Below are 14,901 nucleotides of genomic sequence, written 5' to 3' on the forward strand. Positions count from 1 at the left end.
AAGTTTGGGAAAGTTGGCTGAGGATGGGCTTGAGACCGGAAACTCCTATTGTAGTGGGAGTTGTGAGTTGCCCAGTGAATGTGCTAACTAAGGGCGATGTACGTGGAAGACTGAAGTCAAGTCTGACTTCAGTGCGTCTTCTGGCTTGAAGACGGGATCTGTGAGCTGAGATGATAGGGCTTGATTGGAAATAGTGGCTAGCATGTGAAGACCCATTCTCCAAGTGGGAGATTGTTGGATTGCATGTGGAGACTGGTCTGTGAGCAGAAAATCGAGGAACAGTGAGTTCGTTGACATGCGCTCGAGTGAAACTCAACTCATGAGTTCACTTGACATGCCCTCGGTAGTTGGCTCGAGCGAAACTCAACCCGTGAGTTTGCTTGAGGTGCGCCTGACAGTGGGCTTGAGCCAGACACAAACTCTAGTTTTCGCTCGAGCCACGCTCGACACCCCACTCGAGTCAATGTTCATTGATTGTTCATTTGAGGTACGCTCGACATGTTGCTAAAGCGAAGAACGTGTTTTTTTGCAAGATTAGGGTTTCCAGCACCGTTTATTATAAATATGTTATATTTGACTTGTTTTGCACTCACTTGACAATTGTTCACTCTCCCTTGACATTTTTTGAGAGAAAATAATTGTCAAGTGAGTGCATATTGTGTAAGAGAGCAAAAAGTCCCAGAGAATGTGAGTTGAGATTGAGTGATTGTAATTTCTTCTGGTTAATAAGATTTTGGCAGCTCTGTGGACGTAGGCAATTTGCCGAACTACATGGTGCTCACCACTCATTCTCAGAACCCAAGCTTGCTTTTTGTGGCATTTTCATAATTTAAGTCTGTACGCAAGTTTAGTGTTATTACAAAAAATGCCACTTGTTTAAATTATGTAAAAACCTCTGCCAATAAATATTCATTGCATGATTTATATTTTGAATATGATTGATAAAACCAGGAGAATTTGGTTCTTGAAGGTGGAAAATAATTTAGATTTTTGATGTATTAGTCAAAAATACTTAGTAGATGTTGATTTATTTGAGGGTTACGAGAATTTTAGGAAAATAAGTTAATTTAGTATTTCAGGATTAAATATCAAAATATGGGTTTAATTAGAGATTTAAGTAAGTTACGTGTCTATTTTTATAGGTGACAATTGATTTTATTCGGCACTGTTGTGGAAAAATTCAGAAAAATAAAAAGTCCAGGTAAGCGGGGTTCTTATACTAAACTTTGTTTGAAAGAAAAGGACTGAGGTTGATTTTGAAAATATGCATGTTTATTTTGATAAGAAACCTTAAAAAAATCTCAGATATGTGGTATGCATACTCATAAAATTTGTATAAGAATGAAATATTTTCTGTCATGACTGATGTAGACATGAACTTATTTTAGCATTCTATTTATGAACTGCAAAAAAGAACGAAAACAACAAATCAAAAGAGTCTTGGAGGAAATCTTGATAGCTGTAAGGTGATGATCAATGCACCAATTATTATGCAGCATTATTCACATATCAAGAAATAAAAGAGGCAATAGATGGTGAATAATCATGGCTATAAACATGACTGAAACATTAGTATAAATTAGTCCAGGTCAATCATGGTGGGTTAGAGAAACTAAGATAATGAAAACAATGAAAACAATGAAAACAAAGAAATGATAACAATGAAAACAAAGATATTGAAATCAATTAAAGCAGTAGAGAGAGTCCATAAAGAAAGATAATGAAATCAAAGATAATGAAATCAATTATAAAGAGTAGTGTATTCCTCGAATCAAAAAGAATAGTGCTGAAACAGTGTATAATTCAAACCAACATATCAGCTCGAATGGTTGCCAAATAGTCTATGAATGAATTGAAATCAAGAACAACTCATTTATACACTGCTTGAATGCAAAGATAGTGAAATCAAATTAAAACCCTAAAGCAGTAGATAACAATGTAGGGTTTTCGATTTTGAGTGCCCAAAGATCCAGTTAAAAAATCAATTATATATCATAGCATAGATAATGAAATCAATACCCAAAGCAGTAGAGAGAATCCATAAGGAATGGCTGCCAAATAGAATGAAAACAAAGATAATCTAAAAAATGGTTAAAAATGCTCCAACAGAAAATTCATGGCATTATAGGCTGCCAAATAGAATGAAAACAAAGAGAATCTAAAAAATGGTTAACAATGCAAACCAACACGATAATATTATTGTTAACAATTTCTCCAATGCAAACCAACACAAAATTCAAACCAATACACACGACAACATTATGCAAACCAACACAAAACTCAAAACAACACACACACACACACACACAATTTAACAATTTGAAAAATGGTTAACAATGCAAACCAACAAGGTAACAATATGGTTATCAATGCAAAGCAACACAAAATTCATTAATTATAGGCTGCCAAAAAGAATGAAAACAAAGAGAAACTAAAAAATGGTTAAAAGTGCAAACAAACACAAAATACGAATGGCCAACAAACAATGTATGAATGGATTCAAAGGTACAAACAATGTTTTTAAACCAGAATAATGCAGTTGATGAAATTAGTCCAAACTAAACTCTATCGCCCCTTGAATGGCTGCCTTGAAGAAAAATTAAGATCCAGCTTCAAACCCTAGAGCAGCTCACAATGTAGGGTTTTCGATTTTGAGTTCCCAAAGATCCAAATAAATACATTCAACAAGTCAAAACTATGCAATGTATCATATGAAAGCCATGGCAGTTTGGGATTTGGGTGTGTTCGATTTGTGCGAGAGAGAAGGACAGAGTCCAGACATGGAGGAAACCAAAAGAAGAAGTTTATTTGTGTGAGAGAGAAGGACAAAGACTTATATGAAATCCAACAGATGAAGAGGAGCTTCTGAAGATGGTGGCAAATGATGCGAGAGAGGGCCGATACGAATGAGGCAATCGAGACTCGAGAGAGATTTTCACGCGGGACCAACAGTAGGAAAGGATAGATGGGTCGATTGGGGGAACCACTATAGCATCCTTAAATCAAATCTCTAATTTAGGGATTCAGATGTGAGGGATTTTTGAAGTTTCCCCAAAATTTTTCCCTAGAATATAGAAATAACGGGCATTTAAGGAAGCGGATGAGAATGCTCTAAAAGAATTTATAAATGGATAACTAGTATAAGCTTTTACATCGATTCTTAGCAAAAATGCATTTTATATTTTATTTATATAATCGGTTGGAAAGGGTTTTGTTTTAAGATTTCTTGACAATTTTACAGATAGATGTTGTATACCAAGGAAATCAGTCAAATCCTCATTGGTATTTGTTATACAGTAGAAGTAAGTGTATATATGATTGAAGTACTCGACATTAGTTCCCTTCCAAAAATAAAAAGACTACAATCACTTAATAAGTAAAAGTAACATTCATGCTATTTTCGCTAATTACTCTTTTTAAAATTAATTAGATACTTATTTACCCCATAAGCTTCATTATTTGATGTTTTAGCCTTTAGAAGATAAAAGAAAATTACCATAAACAAATGGTTGCGTAGTCACAAAAGTAATTTTAGTTAAGAACTATTATATGCTGCAAAAATATCTTGGCTACTTGCAAGAGCAAAAGGGGTTCAAGAATTTACCGATAGAAAAGTGGTAAAACCATTTACACAACTTTGTCCTTTACACTCTTCTGATGTTGTACTTGTTCCAGAATACAGTACTTTTTTGATTGACTAGTGATAACTTAACAATGTATTCATAATTTATATAAAATTTTTAATATAATAATTTTTTTTATTAAAATTTAACCCATCAAATCAAGAATAAAAGTCAAAATAAAATTTAAAATAATATTATTTTATTACATAATTGAAATAAGTTGTTATACAATAATTATTCCATCATCTTTACGATTTGCTATATTACATGCTACATTCATGGAGGATCGGTTCCGGAAAGAATACCGATCAGTGCTATATATATATATATATATATATATATATATATATATATATATATTTTGCTTTATTTGAAAGCATTTTTGTGTATATATTTTTTTAAAAAAATACTTAAAATTAAACACACACAACAATGCTTTAAGAAAAAATACTACTCGGTACACTTTATCGGTACATTTTGTCGATAGAAGTATCATTTTTCTATTACAAAATATAAGCACCAGTTAAACATCTGTGAATATATTAATCAAACTCCATTATATTATTCATCATTAATTATGACATAACCTTTAGGGGTTGGCTCAAGTGATAAAGGCATTGAGTTTGAGGTATGCTCCAATAAGCTAAGGTTTAAATTCTATGCAAATAATCTTTAGGGACCATCGGACTGGATGATTTTTTCTTTGAATTGCCAGATATATATGTACTTGCGAGAAATTTCTTGTCGATGACCTGTACACCCTCAAAATTAGTCGGAAATTCCCAAACACCTAGTGCCAATATAAAAAAATAAAAACAATTTGTACCATTCTCACTTAGTTTAAGAACATATCGTGGCACATATAAATATGTTAAGTATGGTACTTATATACCTTGGATAATAGTTGCTTGGGATCATTCTTTGTCCTACGTTTTCACACTACAAGGTTCAACAATTTTGCCAGCGATACATAATTGCTGGCAAAACACTACAAATCGCTGGCATATATCTACCCCAGCGATTTTTTAATCGCCGGAAATTCGCCGGTATTAATTCCCCACTTTAGATCTACTGCAACGGAAACCAAAACTCGCTTCCATATATTCATATCCCGGCGAATTTTTTTTCGCTGCTGATTACAAATTAATCGCCGCTAATTCAAAATAGGATTCTGTCGTTAAACGCTGCGATAGATTATTAGCAGCGTTTACTACTCGCCGCTAAAAATGCCAAATATCGCTGCCAAATATATTTGCCAGCCACTCCACAAAATCGCCGCAATGGGAAAATCGCCGTATATTATCATGATGCAGCGATTAATTATCGTTGCTATATTATTATCCCGGCAAATTTTTTATCGCCGCCATATTATTCATAGTATTTTGCAGCGATATAATATTCGCTGCTAAATATTATTATACGGCGATATTTCACTCGCTGCGAATTGGTTTTCAAATCGGTAATTATATGGCGGCGATTTAATATATCGCCGCAATATATCTAAAGGCAGCGAGTTTCCAAGATCGCCGTAATGTTTATTCTGCTACATAAAGGTATTTGCGGCGAATATTTAGTCGCCGGTATTGAAATTTAGTAGCGATTTGTACATCGCTGGTTTAGGAGAATTTAAAGTAGGTTTATAGCGGCGAGTAAAAATTCGCCTCAAAATGCACTTAATTCGCCACTAAACCTTAATTCGTGTTTAAATTTCCTGAGCTTTATTTTCTTTCTAAGCCTGGTTTTTAGTTGTTCCTAAATGCACCATTCATAATCCAAACTCATTCATTCAAGTTGCTAATCAATATAACATGCAAAATAAATACATAAAGTTCCATCCAAGCCCATCAACAAAATCCAAACTCATATATATTACAATGGGGTGGTGTATTAATGTATTCTCATATACAAACTGAGCTTTTATCCTTAATAATAAATAAGCATCACAATCATCCAAAGGATTAGTACCAAATCATTGGTTGCAGGAAGAATTACACTTGATCAATCAGGCCGTTACATGGGCACCAGACACAGCACAACAGAAGACATTAGGAAACCTGGCCAAGGTCATAGCTCAAAGATATCCACCATAACTCCACCCATACAACCCAATATGGCCAACTTTAGCAAGCCCTCGTTTAAATGTGGGGTGCGGCTCCAGTCAGCTCATCATCAGCATAAATCTGGCCAGCCTTGTATTTTAAAGAGCCTTCATTAAGCCCACGTCGAGCAGTTCCTCTATTGTCCATCTGTACAAATGGTAAGAATATATAAAAAATCATGAGCATTACGCCTATCAATTTTTCAAAATAAGTAGTATGATGTTGGATAAGACCTGCTCGAGAAGCAGGTAGAAGATAGCTTTTATCAATATGTTCGACAAAATGAGTGGAGTATCCACTATCCACTCCAGACTTATGTTTGACACCTCAAAACATGTGGAGGATCAGGATTCCAGACTTGACCGAAAAAGGGGCTGGATTGGAGTATTTTTTTTATAAGTGGGTTAGATTTACAATATCTAAGCAACACATCCAGTTTTGGACAGGGAAAGAAACCAAGAACAAAAAAACCTATATATCCATATATATATAGATATATGAAGTCTTTTATATATATATATATATGCTTTCGCCTTGATCTACATATATATCTATATATCTATATATCTATATATATATATATAATCACTCTCATTTCATTGTTACCCTGATCCTCTCCCTCCTTCTCCTTTCCAGCTTTCTCGTCCTTCAAATTCTTCCCTATATTTTAAACAACTTGAGTTTGATATCTCATTCTTGATTGAGAGATATGGGGGAAGAAGCTAAACAGGTGATATTTTTGTATTTTTCAAGTGTTTCTAATTCATTCCCATGCGTTTTGACTATTTTCGGGCTGCATTTAATTTGTTCTAATATTGGTTGATTGTTTTTTATTTGTATATGGTAGGAACAAGCTAAGGCAGAGGCTCAGCCATAGGAGAAGAAAGAAGAGAAAACAGAGGAGAAGAAGGATCAAGAGAAGCCAGAGGAGAAGGAAGAGCCAAAACCACCATCTAATTTTTTTGTCTTGTACGTGGACTGTGGACTATGTTGGATGTGCCAAGAAGATTGAGAAGACCATAATGGGAATTAGAGGTTCCTCTCTCTCTCTCTCTCTCTCTTTCTCCCCCCCCTCCCCCCAATTTTATTTGTATATTTAATCCTGTTTATGGATGGTATCAGGAGTGGAGGGGGTTGAGGTAGACATGGCTAAAAACGAAGTGACCATAAAGGGAATAGTGGAGCCTCAAGCTGTGTGCATGAAAATCATGAAACTCCCAAAAAGAAGAACCAAAGTCCTATCCCCATTGCCAGCATCTGAGGGTGAACCCATCCCAGAAGTTGGAGCTTCCCAGGTCTAATGCAGTATCTTAGATAGACTGAAGAAAAAAGTTAAAAAAAAAAAACAATGGAAGTTCTCACTTTTTTACCAATATTCTTAACTCGCATGCATGTATGTGGTTTTGTGCTCTAGGTTTCTGGATTAATAACAGTGGAACTCATTGTTATTAATGCACTGTGAGGCCTGTGCTGAACAACTTAAGAGGAAGATACTCAATACATGAAAAAAGTACTATATATATACGTCGTTGATCATGAGGAGGGTATGAAGAGAATGATGTACTATTACGAGCCAGTCTATGTGATGGAACGAATCCCACCCCCTCAGCTCTTCAGCGATGAGAATCCCAATGCATGTTGCATTTCATAATTAATTAATTAATTATATCATCATTTTGTTCATTTTTATTATAATATCAAAATATGCTGTGAGCCTGTGATCATATATATGATAATGTAAAGTGTTCGACATGGGCACCAGACACAGCACCAGTACCAGTACTACTACTACTACTCGTGATGAGAGTTTTAGGGAAGTTCGGGGTAGTACTGTATGCATGTGAGGTCTCAAATCAATGTAATTAGATGCAAAATGATTAATAATATATATCATTCTGTATATCTTTATATGATATTATAGATCATACCTGCTAGCTTATATATATATATATATATGATATTGACCATGCATTCAATCAATCTGATAATTAAGAATATTAATTAGTCCTTAAACACCTTATTTTGCGGTAGTTGAAGGAAAAGATACATGTGCAGACACCTACTTAAGCCTAAAAGTTTAAGTATATAGATTAAACCTGATCATGTATCAACCCTTTTTACTTTGAAATTGTGCAACTCAACACTCACATATATACCATAACAAGGTCAATAGACCTGGAAAGAAAAACAACTTAAACCAGAAAATCTATGGAAAATCTAGCTAATACTACCGCTCTTTATTATATGATAGATAAAGCCGAAGGAAACTTTTAGAACTGAGCATTACAACAAAAATCTTAAAATTGACTGAAAAAACTAAAATCAAATATCAATCAACAAAATGACATATTCATCATGTCGATTCAACATTTGCAGTAGTTTTCCAGCCCAACTTTCTGCATCCGATGCTAAGCATGTAGAACACAATAATATATCACTACAAGAAAGGAAGTAGAACCCAACATACCTCATCAAATTCCATCTGAAAGGGTTGATAGTGCCCTGCTGCAGCAATGCCTCCAATCTTTCTTGACAGAAATCTAAAAGTCCAGCTCCTATGCTGTTGCTAAATAAAGAGCGGTAGTATACTTCATAGGCTCAACTGATCCATTCCCTACGACCTCCTCACATTTTCTTCCAAAATAGTTGGATGTTTGGGAAGCAGAAGGGAGAAAATCATCATCAGACGATAAAAGCTCCATTACTTGTTGTGTATAGAAACCAAAGTACATATTAATACCTGCATGGTGTTCAGCTCTAGCAACCATCCCCTTTGAAGCTTTTGACATAACAAGGAAAGCCACTGCTACACATGACAACTAAAGTTTAATCAGAATATAGATGATAATTTGTCAAGGAAGAGGCCCAATGGCACCCCCTTCCTCTTAAAAATGAAAAATAGTAGAATATGCATTAATGTGAGAAATATTAAAGGGAAATTGCAACGCCTTACAAATTACGTCACAGTAACACTCCTACTTAGCAAACCATAACAAATTGTACATAAAATTATAGATTACCATGATTGCTATTCCAATCAACTTTATTATAATCCAATAATTCTCTATACACCCAAACCATAGCATCAATACACCACAATATGGTCCAACCCTCAAAGCCTTTTAAGCTATACAGATTCCATTATGTTATTACACAAATGGTCAGCTCAATGAGAGAGAGAGAGAGAGATCAGTGCAAAAGTAGTCATATTTACTAGAATTTCCAAAGCGACAAAGCTAGTTAAACTACATACATAACTGTAGAGGATCAATGTCATTTTACACGGGAAAAAAATAAAACACAAGTTGTAAGTAAACTTTTACAGAGCAGGGAAAAGGTGTCGGAACTTACTCTCTCTCTCTAGCCTTAAGCTTCTCTTCCAACACAAGTAATTCCTTCTCCTTCATCTCAAGGAAGCTTCTCAGAATGTCAGCCTTCTGTGATTCAAATTATCAAAAAAAAAAAAGGAATTATGTATAAAACCATCAATGAATTATTCATCGGGTTTGGGAAACAAAGTTGCTAGAAATATATTTAACACTTCACTTGTACAAGTACATTTTATGGTGGATAACTCCAAATGATACTAACCTCATTTGCAGACCATGAGAGATCCAAGAGATCCCCGGTGTAGACATAGATCCAAGATTTATATAAATATATATAATACTATATATATATTTATATATATAGCCCAGTGTCGTATAGAATAAGTACAAAAACCACCCAAAGGCACAACACGTCGACACCCTTGAGAAGCCCCTTTGTGCCCTTTTATAGAGTAAGTACAAAAACCTCATGCCTCCCCGGTGTCACAAAAAACTATCCAAAAAATGTGCCCTTTTATGAGAAGCCCCTTATGGGCCGGGGGAATCGTTACACTGAGTCTGTCGAACTGACTCAGTGAATGACGGGGAAGCCCTAAAGAAAGACTGCATCACTTTGTCATTTTCTATCTGATGCTCCCTCAGCTCCCGCATCTCTGTCCTCATTGCATCCAGCTGACTCTTGTAAGCTTCAGCATCCTTCTTATATTGCTCAGCATCCTTCTTATATTGTTCAGCATCTTTCTTGTGCTTTTCAGCCTCAGACATGTATTGTTGCATTTCAACTTTGTCACGTTGTCTACTTGACTCGGGGATGACCATTTCCCCAAGTCCCCGTGCATATCCAGGTCGATGGCCAAGAACCTCCCTAAAGACAGTCGCTGCTGCCTCCTCACTACGTTGCTCTGGTCCTAGGCCATCCAACCTACCTTGCATCTCCTTCTGCACATTGAGAAAGCAACGATTATTAACAAATAATCAGCTAGTGCTATATTAATGATTTTACTACCGTATAGAAAGAAACATAGATCCCAACGGCTGTTTTTGCACTACTCACATAAGTACTTTCTGTAGCAACAGTGACAAATGAATTCTTTTTCTTTGACCAACGCGTCTCTTTGTAGAAGTCGACCAAATTCCCATTCTCATTGCGCTGTCATTTGTATGAACCATGTGACATTTGAACAACAAAGCTATGAGTAACCACCTTTAGTGATAGTAAAGTAATATTGTCACTAAAATCTCCAAGTAAAGTGCATTTTCACTATTCTATTGAAATTAAAAGATTGTTTTCCCTTAGACATACCTTTTGCTCAAGTAATCGGACGAATGATTTACGTCCTGATGTGTGATTAATGGCTTGCTTGTTTCGGTTCTCCCGATTTTGAGCTGAAATTTTCTGTCATACACAATAGGGAACAATTACTTATAATAGACAAACAGATTTTCCACCACAATATTTAGACATATTAAATATATACATATTATATGGTTGTATGTGAGAAAGACTATCTGTACCTTGAAGGCATCGCTGCCCCACCTTTCACACAACTTTACCCATACAATGGGGTCCACCAGACTAGTTCCATTAGCCAACGCTTCTGCATGGCTTCCATAGGATTCATAAATCTTGTGCAAGTCATGGTGGAAGGAGTTGAAGCGCTTACGTAAGGCCTTTGTCACCGTCAATCGGTGGTTTTCGCGATCCCAGTCCAACACAAAGTCACTCTACATAAGGCAGCATGCAAACAATCAATGTGTCATCTCGTTATTTAGGCGATGATTATAGTACATAAACAACACCCCAAACAAGGACAATTAAATTTTTTACTTACCCGAACACGGTCAATGAGCTCCTCTTTAATCGCTGGTGGCACATCCGACCAACGCTTGTAACTCATGTCACAGTATTGTTTCACAATCCACGATACTCGTGTTGTGAACATAGAAGCGTGTTCACAACATGGGGCTGTCTCACCATCGTTTATCTTCAACTGCACTTTCCCGTTCTTCCTTAGCTTGTCAAAGAAAATGCATCTAGATGGCCCACGAGTTCGTCTCCTCTGTTCTTGCGTTCCTTCGGTCTCCATTGGGGCATCTGCAGCTGTATTTTAAGGTACAATATATTAGTATTTTAAAGTGTAATGTGGAATATTCACACTTAATAACACATTCAAACATGCTAATGCTTTCAAAATTAAAGTATTGGAAAAACATGCACCAGGTTGTTCTCCAGTAGGTGATTGTTCCCCAGCAGTATTTGGTTGGGGTTCTTGAATAGGTTCTGGCGCGTGAGTTGGCACAACGCATGGTGGGGGACTTGGGGGCTGTGTTAAGTCATCCGAGGAGGATTGATTACACTCCTCCGTGCTATGATATGAAGATAATTTCGCACCGCGTGGTCGGCAGTGACGACCTGAGTATGGGATATAACGCCTTCCACCTCGAAGGCCTCGAAGTCTGCCTCCACCTCTTGAACTGGTCCCGGCTGATTACCTGCACGAGTACAAGTTAATAACATAGTGGGATAAAATTGATGCCCTAATTGATACAAAATAATCTCAATATGCGCAGACAGGTTCGTAAACAAGCAAATTTATCTACCATTTTCAGTTACTTTTAGGTAGACTAACCCTTACACTATGAGACTTTAAATAGACAAACGAATAACTGAGAGTCGGCCGTATATATACCTTGATATGGCATAGTGCATCCCAGTTCACACAGCCTCCCAATACTGAACGTAACCTGAAGCAAATTAAATCACATGTTAGATACTATTTAATTTAGGTATAGATGTTGTAAAACTTGAATACTACTGATAAGATTGTTTGCTACTTGCATAATAAGAAAATATGAGTTTTCATAATAAGTAGTTCGAGCCAGGTAAAATGATTTTCTTCATGGTAGTAAGAAAATAAATCAAAACATATATTTCACCCAAACTCATATTGAACTGTCTATATACACATACCAATTTCAAAGTCAATCTCATATTGTCAGATGTCTATATACACATGGAAATTTCGAACAAGAATTCTAATATCTCAACCTTAAATGAACGAAGTTCTTGGGTTATATTTATAGGTCGCCAGACTCATCAGATGTTGTGTGCCCATCCTCATCTGAATGTTCCCTCTCATTTGTTGATAGGTCCTCTTCATCTGACTATTCCCCCTCACTGGCCGCATTTCCGGACTCAGAAGTGATCATGTCATCATTAATAAAGCCTGTTGAATCTATGCGTTGACCAACCGGATCCATGATTTCTAGTGCATCTACATGGCTAGGTAGTATATCAGGCCTATTCAGTTGAGTTGCCACTTGATCTGTGTTATCACACTGCACTGGTTCATAATAATATGATGGCTCATCTTCTTGATCGGCATCAGGAGTACTTGATTCCCCATCAAGTACTTCAAGAACTCTCGGCAGTGGCGGAATGTTATATACATTCCTATTTGCATAGTTCTGCACAACACCCCAATTCCCTTTCGCCCTTAAATCTTTTATGTAGAAACATTGATCAGCCTGACTCGCCAACACGAATGGTTCATCCTTATACCAAGTCCTGTTCATGTTGACACTAATCATATGGTCATCCACCCGCACCCCTCATTTTCGATCACCAACATCAAACCAATCGCATTCAAACAGGTACACCCGACGCCACTCCATGTAGCGTAACTCTACAATATTATTAATAACTCCATAGAAGTCCAAATTATTTGTGGCCTCATCACCAGTTACCACCACTCCAGAATTTTGTGTACGACGATGAAGTTCACGCTGTTTCGTATGAAACCTTTTTCTATTTATTATGCAAGCAGCATATGTTGCAACCCAACGGTCAGGCCCGCAAGCTAACGCGTACAGATTAGCGGACACATCAAGTGTATGCGAGGTACGATGTTCCTGGATCTATATATTTAAAAAAGCAAATTTCATAACGTTTATTTTCGATTAGATCCAAATCATATAAAATGAAAGCTATAGCAGCACATCTTAGATAGGAATGGATAAGAACTTACACGTTGCTTAAACCAAGTTGGGAACTCAGTTTGGTGCGTGCGCTCGATGCAATCTGGGTGTTGCACCTTACATTTCTCGTAGTGTTCCCTGCATTTGGTTCATCGAGGCGAAGCAACATATTGAAGTTAGATGGTATTGGGTTCATAACAAATTGTATAGAATGAAAGAGGATTTTTAAGTAGACTCGTTAATGCTTACTCTATATAAGGTCCAATCTCCGCACAATTATTGAGCACGTACCAGATGGCTGCCCTAAATAGTTTATCTTCTAATTGCACGTTCGAAGGCATGCCCAAGGGACGAACTTTCTGGTTGAAAATTTTGAACCCATCTAACGTTTCCTCTTCGTCAGCATCAATGTTGCGGTCCGGTCGACTAAACCTCGTCTCAATATCTTTGAGATACATGGAGCAGAATGTCAAGCATTCGGTGTGAATGTAAGCCTCGGCTATTGAACCTTCTGGGCGGGCTTTATTCTTAACATACCGCTTGAATTTGCCGAGATACCTCTCAAATGGGTACATCCACCTATATTGTACTGGACCCCCAAGTCTGGCCTCACGGGGTAAATGGACAGCTAGGTGGACCATAACATCGAAAAAGGAAGGAGGGAATATCATCTCCAGTTTGCATAGAATGGTGACAACATCAGTTTGGAGTTGGGCCAGGCGGTTGACATCGAGTGTTCGAGCGCACAACTCTTTGAAGAAAGTACCAAGTTCAGTCAAAGCCAAGCCAATGTCACTTCTTAAATACCCCCCAACAGCAATAGGGAGTAGTCTTTGAAGGAAAACGTGACAGTCATGGCTTTTCAACCCTGAGATTTTGCAGTCACGTCGAGATACACAGTTCGAGATATTGGAAGCGAACCCATCTGGAAATTTGATATCAGACAACCACTCATAAAATTTATTCCTTTGCTCGACGTTTAATGTGTACTGTGCATGTGGCATTGTTACACGATCACCATGCCATATCAAGTGTAATTCTTTTCTATAGCCCAAAAGCTCTAAGTCACGCCTTGAATTGATGTTATCCTTACTTTTCCCTGGACTATTCATTAAAGTGAATAAGATGTTGTCGGCAATATTCTTCTCAATATGCATAACATCTAAATTATGCCGAAGTCGAACTGTTGACCAATAAGGTAACACGAAGAATATGCTACACTTTGTCCAGTTCAGCTCTTCAGCAGTGCGTTTTTTCTTCCTATGAGATTTGCCAAACTGAACATCCCCAATCATCTGCAATTGATTTTGAATCTCTTCAGGACCAAATTCCCTTGGTGGCATGCGATGATCTTCTCTACCGTTGAACAACCATTTCCTCCTTCTCCATATGTGATCTGGGGGTAAGAAACGACGATGTCCCATGTAACAATGTTTTCGGCCATATTTCAACCAATTAGAGTCTGTGTCTGCATTGCAAGACGGACAAGCCAATTTTCCCTTTGTTGACCAGCCAGACAGATTCCCGTAGGCAGGAAAATCATTGATTGTCCACAATAAGGCAGCATGCAACATAAACGTCTCCTTAGTTGAGGCATCATATGTAGGTACCCCATCTTCCCAAAATTCAAGCAGTTCATCGATCAACGGCTGCAAGTATACATCAATCTCATTCCCTGGTGACCTTGGGCCAGGAATAATCAGAGATGTTATGAAGAATTGGTCTTTCATGCATGACCACGGCGGCAAGTTATAGGGGACAAGGATCACTGGCCAAATGCTATGAGGTTTAGCCAAGTTGTTGAATGGAGTGAAGCCATCACTTGCCAGCCCAAGCCTAACATTGCGAGGATCTGAAGCGAACCAGCCATGA

This window comes from Juglans regia, chromosome 2, assembly GCF_001411555.2.
Source record: "Juglans regia cultivar Chandler chromosome 2, Walnut 2.0, whole genome shotgun sequence".
Lineage (NCBI taxonomy): Eukaryota > Viridiplantae > Streptophyta > Magnoliopsida > Fagales > Juglandaceae > Juglans > Juglans regia.